Source organism: Polyodon spathula, unplaced genomic scaffold (assembly GCF_017654505.1).
Source record: "Polyodon spathula isolate WHYD16114869_AA unplaced genomic scaffold, ASM1765450v1 scaffolds_2300, whole genome shotgun sequence".
NCBI classification, from domain to species: domain Eukaryota; kingdom Metazoa; phylum Chordata; class Actinopteri; order Acipenseriformes; family Polyodontidae; genus Polyodon; species Polyodon spathula.
Window position 1 is genome coordinate 1,178 of NW_024473774.1, and position 9,683 is coordinate 10,860.

The 9,683-nt window shown below is 44.6% G+C and overlaps 1 non-coding gene across 1 annotated transcript; it reads right to left on the minus strand.

The window, feature by feature from the left end:
- Positions 1 to 520: 520 nt before the first annotated feature.
- trnac-gca lies at positions 521 to 592 on the minus strand. The gene has a single exon. It is a non-coding gene; the product is annotated as a tRNA-Cys (tRNA).
- Positions 593 to 9,683: the final 9,091 nt, after the last annotated feature.

The following is a 9,683-nucleotide window of genomic DNA, read 5'->3' on the forward strand; positions in this document are numbered from 1 at the left end:
GTGCTATTTCCTAATTGCTTATGCCTCAAAAGTATAGAAAATGGCTATTATTCCCCACAAACTTTGCTTTTGTGACCAGGACAGGTACATTTCAAAATATCACTATTTCCAATGAGAAAACTGGCAAATTTGTGTCTTTTCGTTCACATAAAAGTCAGAAAAAAACAACATATGAATAAAAATTAACATGTTTTCTATCTAAGTAGTGTCCTTGACTATTTATACTAAAGTAATACAAAAATGACTACAAAAGATTTAGAAGTGAGTAGTTTTTCGAGATTTACGATTTTACTGTAAATTTAAATTGGAAATAGTGATATTTTGAAATATCACTGTCCTGGTCACAAAAGCAAAGTTTGTGGGGAATAATAGCCATTTTCTATACTTTTGAGGCATAAGCAATTAGGAAATAACACTTACTACCCAGGAACAAAAATTGTGTTATATATTACTACATTTTTTCTTCATAGCTTAAATCACAAATGTTAACTTATATTTAGTATTTTCATTAAGGAAAAAAAGGGGGCACTCGGATTTGAACCGGGGACCTCTTGATCTGCAGTCAAATGCTCTACCACTGAGCTATACCCCCATTACACAATGCCCTTTCTGCCAAACACAAACAACAGTGCCAAGCTGCAGTTCAGAAATACAAACAATGGCTAGTCATTTTTTACCACCTATCCCCCGCGATATTTTTCAACAAAACATTCAGGAAATATTGTAAGTTCCCTCAGGTAATAGAATAACACATTGTTATACATGTATCTCTTTGGAAACACTAAACGGAATACATAATAATAAGAAAATATTTAACATTTTTTTTAAGAAATTAAGCTAAATACAAAGTATAGTGTTGAAAAAAGAAATAAGCTTTTATGGTCTCTGAAGTACTTTATAACGTTTCCCAGAGTGTTCGGAAAACATGGACACAAATTCCAAGATGTCAATGCAACAAATACATTTTTAGTGCATTTTTACAGAAAGAGAATCAAATACAGCCAAAAAACACCTGGTCCTGGTGGAGCATGCCACTGAGAAACGCTTGGTCCTTCAAGAGATCACCGAAAGGTTGGATGCTTCAGCCCACACTAGAAAAGGGGTTGTTAGTTTATTTTTTAATATATTAAATTCACAGCCACAGCTTGCCTTCTGAGATGGCTTTGACAGATTATTTAAGAAACGCCATGCTTTGCATTCTTAACACAGTCATCATTTTTAGGCTACGTTTTCTTCACGGTAACATTCAAGATGCTTTCCAAGTCAATTTCTATTGGCCAGACCCACGGCAACAACAAAAACAATCAACAAAACATGTAATTTAGACAACTGTTTAAAAACGGGAGCATGGCACGATCACTCTTCATTTGCGTTCATACATTTTATTAATGAAATCTAAATATAAAGCTGGCATTTGCTGCCTTATAGAATGCATTTACAATACAGGCAGATCGACTTTTATAGCGATTCAATGTATCTAATGAGATATCTTAATGCATGCATAGATAGATAGATAGATAGATAGATAGATAGATAGATAGAATAATCGTTTTACTACCATAAAATTGTGATAAGGGACAGTTAAATTGAAACTTGAGCTACACAATTTTACACAGCAGCTTCTGGACGATCCCACGGTATAGCTTATATATATATATATATATATATATATATATAGATATAGAGAGAGAGAGAGAGAGAGAGAGAGAGAGAGAGAGAGAGAGAGAGAGAGAGAGAGAGAGAGAGAGAGAGAGAGAGAGAGAGAGAGAGAGAGTCTAGGTTTATGTGCACCGAGACAGGTCGTAAATATCCGTGTTTTATTGCTTGCTCAGGAGGCGGTGCAGGTGTACAAAGGTGTCTGTGCAAAGGCGTGTATAACCAGCGAGGGAGCTGGGCTGAGACCCACTGTTTTGTCTCTTTGAGAGCTTTGCTATATAGATTTGAAGAGGGGTCGACTCAGTATTTACTTGTAGGTCAGTGCCTGGCGTTAGAAGGGTCACGACCCCAAGTAATCCAGTGTCTTGTTGAGAAGAGCAGACCAGCGGTTAAGCCTCGGGTAGGTTGTGTTTAGAGATTCGCGACAAAAGCTACACACCTTGCCCAACTGCCCGTGTAGAGGAAGCCTGGGGGATGCTTTATAGACTGGACTGTTGAATCTCAAAGACATAGCACTGTCTGACTTCAGTGATGTTCAGAAGTGTGAAGGTTTTATTGAAAAGCAATGTTTGCGTTTCTGCATCCATGCCGTGGTGCCCTTTAAAAACGCTTTCTGAGATTATATACACATAATCAATAATCACATTGAATACTTTGTTTACCTCGTCTCATTTATAGAATCAGTACTTACTTTTTTGTTTTGACTTTAAAGCAGAATGTAAAGCGCAATCATGTGCATGGTCTGCCGCTCCGCTTTCCTCTCTCGCTTTCCTCTTTGAAGTTCTTATCAAAGTTTAATCTTGGAAAGGGCGCTTTGATGAAGAAATTGCCGCTCACGGCCCTGTTTGTTTTAATGGAATTATTAACTTATAACGATACGTGGGTCCGATAGGGGCGAAGCAATTTCTACAGCGACGGCTAAATATAGGCCTGCATTCAAACTCCAGGAATTGTTTCCTTTATTTAATGTGCTTTGCAAACTAAAACCCGCCTTGAGCGAAGTGTGGGGTCGGTGTTCTGACTGCTGGCCTTTTATCAACTGCTTGTAAATTCTTTACCTGGCAATTTACTCAGCCATTATTCACTATCGTTTCCCAGCAAAATGTAACCTGAGGAATTGTATTGCACCACAACCGCTGAGCCTGGGCACGGAAACAAGGCTTTACATTTGCTAATGCCAAGCTTGTAACAGAGAGAACTTTATCGACGCATCGAGATTCTATATCGGAAGATTCTAGAGCGCGTTGTGTGTTCACAATATTCTCACACCTATCAAACTGGCCCGTCCACTGTCATTGTAATTATTTCTTCTAATAACATGCTATGCTTCCCAACGTTTCGGGCTTTATCAAGGGAAAGCGTGCTTGAAAACAAACAGTGGAGTTACAGCTACGCTTCTGATGCCCTGGTAACGACACACACTTCTAGTATAGGGTTTTTTTTTTCTCTAAATCCTAAGCAAATTCTATCGAATGCATGCATTGCTAATCTCGCAACCCTCCTCCCCTCTTCATGTGCGTAAGATGCATGTTTCATTTGTCAGCGCTTGGCTGAGCAGTATGTATTACACCAGTGTGTGTGGAATGGGATTTCTCATGTAATACCGATAATACCTCATTAAGAAAAGGAAAACAAGACAGCGCTGTACTGCTGACAAAACTCACCTGGTTGAAATGAATGGCAAGAGACAATTCTGATTATTACATGGTAAAGTTTTGCTCGACGATGTATTTGAAAGTGGGGTCAGTTTTTTTCATATCGGAGAGAAGAATGGGCAAAAGGCAGAGGCAGAAGTGGCAGCAGCAGCAGCCGCCATCACCAACCCAAACCCTGTGGGAGGACCCAGCGAGCTTGTTCCCGTGGTGCACCTGGTGCGGTAAGGATGACCACCGGTGGAGGTCCTGTCCGGATGGGCCAATTGCTGACTGGTGTGCGCGTTGTGAGGAGGACGGCCATAACTGGGCAGGATGCCTCCACAACCCGGACCAGGAGCAACCACCAACCCTGTCTTCGGCAGCCACCCCACCAGCACTGCCTTCACCACCATCACGGGAGATCTGGAAGTGGTTGGTGCACCCCGAAGCGGACCTCTCCCACTACCTTCCCGTCGCCATCAACATGCTGTGGCATTGAGATGTGGAGAGATGGGAGGAGTGGGAGGGAGAGCATCACCCGGGGTCCCTCCAGGAAATCTTCATCATGGTCCTGGCATACCTGGTGATAGACATGGGGGAGATCCCCCACCTTGAAGAAATGGGGGTGGAGCCACTGCCATCACCCGGGGAGGGGGAGCCGCCGCTCCCAGAGCCCGGGGAGGGGGAGCCCAAACGTCCACAGCCCGAGAGGGAGGAGCCAAAACGGGAGGATTCAATATGTCCACGGCCCAAGAAGGGGAAGTCCACAGGCCCAGGTCTGAAGGGACCAGCAGGGAAAGAACAGCCGGAGCTGTCTGCCTGCCTACCTGCATCTCCTGGGGTTGCCTGTCTGCCCACATCACCTAGAGAGACTCTCAGTGTGCTTTCTCCTAGGGATGCTGGTCCACCATCGCCTGGGGTCGCTGTTGGCCCACCGTTGCCCAGGGGGAAGGTGCTGCCGTCCCGAGAGTTAGAGAAGATGGAGCTACCATCCCGAGAGCCAGCGTCGCCAGCGCCACCAGAGGGGCCAGGGGGTCCAGAGGGAGCCGGGCCGCCGTTCCCGCCTCCGCCACCAGAGGGAGCCTGGTCACGAGGGTTCTGTCCCGATGGGAGAACATCAGATGGGGAACTAAATATTCCACCTTGGCCGCCCCCATGGACCACGGACGTCTCCCTGTCCCAGAACCGGACAAAGGACTTTGGGACTTGAGGGGGGAGGTGGACGTTGGGGCCATGTGTGCTAGGAACAAGTGGGGGAAGATATGTGACGGGGAACTCCCCGTCTATATGAATATGTTTGGAACTGGCAGGGAGGGGGTTAAATTCCTCCCTGCCAGAAAAACATGTGAGAATGTGGCTGGAGCTCTAATTGAATAATTATTGATTAATTGGGCTCCAGCCACAGGGGATAAAAGCCAGGGGAGAGGCCCTGGCTGGGAGGAGTGTGTGTTTTTCTGTTTGGAGTGTGTTCCTTTGTTTGGGAGTTTATTTTTGTGTTGCAGAGTTTTGTGTTTAGAATTAAAGGAGTATCTTTTAAAGACCTGGAACCTGACCGTTTACTTGTAAGTTCATTTTTGATTATTTCTGTTTGAACCTCGTTCTGTTGGCCCTTGTGCCTATTTATTTGATTATTTTTTCTTTACAGAACTTTATTTTTGCCTTTTCTCTGTCTCTGAGCCTCAATCCACTCGCGAGCCTGTCACAGTGTCTAAAGAGAACATCAATCAATCAATCAGTCTTTATTTTATGTAGCGCCTTTTATAGTGGAGCACCATCACAAAGTGCTTTACAAGATGCAGTAACAAAAAGACAATCCATAATACTTCTGTAACAGGGAGAGATCTGTGCTGACTCTGCTGGCGTGTTCACGGGTTGCAGGAAGAGGACGGCAGTCGTCCAACAACCGCCTGTGAGTCATGGCAGTGACACGGGGAGGTGGGAAAGTGGGTGTGTGGACTTTCCCCCTCTCTGAATGGCTGAGAGGCACGTCTTGGGAGATTGTTAGCCCTATAAATTAACGCTCTGTTGTTTCCTCAGCTCTGCCCTGTTAAACGCGCCGAGAGTGCGGAAGAGCTGGTCAACGACCGAGAACCAGGGGGAGAGAAAGAAACGGAGGTTCAGAGCGAGACATTGAGGGCGGGGAACCCTTGGGCAGACCCCTGATGAGTATATCAGAGCAGGCTAGTGAGCCAGCAGTGTAGGACGGTGATCCGGGTCGCACGGGCAGCGGCGACCGGGATATCGCTGCAAAGTTCAGCACCTTTTCTTTGTAGTTTTTGTTACTGTTTTATTTTCCCTGTTTCTTTGTGCCTTCTGTTTTGAATTATTGTTTCGAAGCACCTGTAAGGGCGCCGGTATTGTGTACCATCGCTTGGTATGCCCGTGGTTCTGTTTACCATCGTTTGTAAATCAGACCACGGACCCACAGCGCCATCTGCGGGACTAAAGAAAAACCAGCACCCTGAAATAAAACTGGGCACCTGTGCGGTGTTGCCAAATTCACCTGTCTGTCTCCTGTGTCAGTGAATTACCCACCACCCTTCCACACCTTCACATACAGAAATGTATAACACATGTGCAGCTGAAAAATATCTCAAAAGGAATTTCTCAAAAAACGCAAGGGATCCGGCGCCTGTTATTACCTCTGCAAAACATACCAAAACCTGAGAGGGCTTTATTAATCCGGCAAAACCTGATACCTGCATGTGCTTTATTAACAACATACCAAAACCTGATACCTGCATGTGCTTTACACCTGCATGTGTTTTATTAACATACCAAAACAAACTTTCTTATGAAAATGCTTGATAATTGTACGGTTAATTGCGTGAATACATTAGACACAGGGACATATTTTCAAAGGGTTTTCATTGTTCTTTAACTGTTTAAAGAGAAAAATTGAGCAAACAAAAATACACAGGGAGTGCTTGAGAGGGTTTTGAATAGAGAACAGTTGTCTGTTTCTAGTTTTGTAAAATTACCAGATGTTTGACCGCTTTCAAAAAACAGCAGCTTCCGACATGAACTCTGAGTGCCTCCTCGTTTCTATCTGCATCCCCTGTTTTCTGAAGCCAGGCACATGCTTTGGAGTTTTATAATCCATTAGCCCCTCATTATGAGCCACACTGCGCAAGCGCATCAGTGCAATTGTGGCGCTGTATGATTGGCAGGATTATCAGTTTTTTCTAAATACTGCGACAGGTGACTGCAAGGTATTCCGAGCGGTCTAATTATCAAAGTCTCTAGTAGGTCCTAATTATCAAAGTCTTCAGAGTTGAAGTAGAGGTCGAGGCTGCCAGTAGCTGGCATATTATTTCCAATAAAAGCTTCATGCACCTCATTGCAAAAAAACAAAAAAAATTAGCATCATTTGTTTTAATTTGTGGGGCACAACCCCCTCGGATCTAGCATGCATGGATCCATGGACTAATTTGCCCACCCAGGGCCCCTAAACTGCCTCACCACGCCCTGCCATAACATGAGCCTCATCTTGAAGGCAGAGGACACAGGGGGAAAGCCTCGCCCCACCGGTCACTGTTCTGTGGTCACAATGGATTAGGATTGGAGCTGCTCCTCAGAACGCCCGGTGTCGCTGCATTCTTAGAAGATTCAGCTGCAAGTCACCGTGCTGCTTTCAAAACCCTTTTTTTTTGCCATGCTATCTGAACAAAGCGGAAACTTTGTATAGCTAATAATTAAAACCAGTCAGACAGATTATATCTGTCCTCAATTAATGTCTTTTTGAGAAAACTGAACCCTGTATTTTAATTTGCAGTAATACAAAAATATATGGTTCTGTACTAAAACTATCGTCTAGAGCTCTGTGGTCGTTAGACGTGGATTTCTACTAAACGTTACCCTTCTATTCTATAATCTTAAAATGCTGTTTTTGAAACCACGCTACAGCGCTTTGTGGAAACTGAACTAGGTGGATGAACACAGACAGCACACGCAGACTGCCTGCAATGAATGCGCGGTACAGAGGCTGCAAAGAACGCTTTTCCCGTTTCAAAAAACAAACGTCGTCTGCTGTGCAGTTCTGAGGGAGGAGAACGGTGCGGTGGGCGTTCCCATGCCCGTGACGTAGACGTGCCCGTGTCTAGACAGGAGTGATCCTTACCTGAGCTCCGAGTTCCTGGGCTGTGCACTTCATACAGGTGAGCGCTCATTGGAGTGTCCTCATGGACGAGCTATAATCTACAAATTGAAAGCTGTTTGGCGTACTGGCTATACCCACAACTCTAGAACCCGTGTTACTTCAAGACATTTCAATGTTTTTTTTTTTTTTTTCCCTTATTTTGTTGGTTTTCAACAAAGTCTTTCATGAATAATAATTTTTAAAATCCAAAGAAAGAAAGAAAAAAAAAATAGCGAAACCATCTCTAATATGTCCAGTCAACGGACCAAAAAAACTCTGGTCTTAACAGTGCGGTGACCTTGACGCTGAAGGTCTGTTAACAGTGAAGTGAGCTGACCTTTGAGAGAGGCGTCATTGTACACCACTATGGGAACGACACATGCTTAGGTTTATCAAACTAAAAAAATGACTGATAGAACAAAGCCATTTAAACAGAGAGGGCTAAGATCCCACATCGTTGTTTTTTTTTTCTTCTCATTAGAAACATTGTGATTTGAATTAGCTGCTAAATTGTGCTCTGGCTTCTACCAGAGACTGCCGATTGACCTTCAAGTCTATTCAAACCCATTACCAGTCTTGAATGGAGTAATTCACCATTATAAAGAGTCTGTCTGGGGGAGCTCAGAGTTCAGCAGCTGGGCAGCCCTGCCCATGACTGGGTTCAATGAGACTGGCTGGAGTGGCTGCTGTAGAATGGGATCAAGGATATCAAACTATTTTGTATGTATAGATTTGTTTTTCTTGCGCTGTTAAACAGGTTGGTTTTACAATAAAATAGTCCAGCAGTCTGAAATATTGATAAGCTATCTGTTACATAATATTATTACAAATCAATGATTAATTTGATTTGATTATGCTTTTATCCTATGCATAAACTATGGATCAACAACTGCTGCTGCTGCAGAGTCACTTCCAATAGGACCGTGTTTGTTTTACATCTCATCTGAAGGACGGCGCACAAGGAGGTTAAGTGTCTTGCTCAGGGTCACACACAGTGAGTCAGTGGCTGGGATTTGAACCTGGGAACCTCCTGGCAAGAAGCCCTTTTTTTTATAAATTTAGTTGTTTATTTTTGTTATTTTCTCCCAATTTGAAATGCCCAATTATATTTAGGCTCAGCTCACCGCCACCACCTCTGCGCTGACTCGGGAGTGGTGAAGATGAACACACGCTGTCCTCCGAAACGTGTGCCGTCAGCCGCCCGCTTCTTTACACACTGCGGATTCACCATGCAGCCCCCCAGGAGCTACTGCGTCAGAGGACAACGCAGCTCCCGGGCAGCTAACAGGCAAGCCCGCAGGCGCCTGGCCAGACTACAGGGGTCGCTGGGGCGAACCCTGGCCGACCTAGACCCTCCAGCTCCCCCCGGCGATGCTCAGCCAATTGAGCGCCACCTCCTGGGAACCCCCATCCATGGTCAGCTGTGGAATAGCCCAGACTCGAACAGGCGATGCCCAGGCTATAGGGGCCATCCTGCACTCATAAAAACAGGTTGGGTGGTTGGGTCGTGTTTTAAAATGATGAATTTCTGACCGAGTCCCGGATAATTAGCAGACGGATTCTGGAGCGTACAGAACTCACTCTTGCACGATACGGACTTGTTGTTTCGCGCGCTGCCTGTGCCCCATGTGTGGAACGCACACCGAGGTCATCAGAAGGTCACAAGGATATTAGACTGCGTTTTAACCCCTGAAGGTACACAAGGAATCGAGCGAAACCCTTCGTGCAAAACCTCACTGCAATAATAAGACAGTTAGCATCATTTCTAGTTAATATATTAAAATTACTGGGACCGAGTTCTGGCTCGGGTCCACCACAATTGTCTAATTGCACAGACTACCTTATCCTCAAGGTAACTCGGCCCTTGTAAAAAGTCTACCATAGTAAAATTATTATTATTTATTTATTTGGCAGACGCCTTTACACAAGGTGACTTACACAGGTGTCACAGGGCAGCACAGGGTTACAATGCAAGCTTCATATTTAAACACAGTGTAGTTTACAGTACATGCAAATAATAACACTACTAGAACACAATATGAACTAGGATGCAGCGAGTTACAATTACAAGAAGTTGTATCTGCAATGACATATCAGCAGTGCAGGAGTGGAAGGACAGGGCATCAGCTGAGGATGCAGTAACGTGGTGCTGAGGGCAGGCGAGTCCAGCGCACAGTAGGAGCAGTAGAGCAAGAGATCTACAGTGCAATCTGAACAGGTGAGCCTTGAGGAGGCGGTGGAAGGCAGTGAGAGAC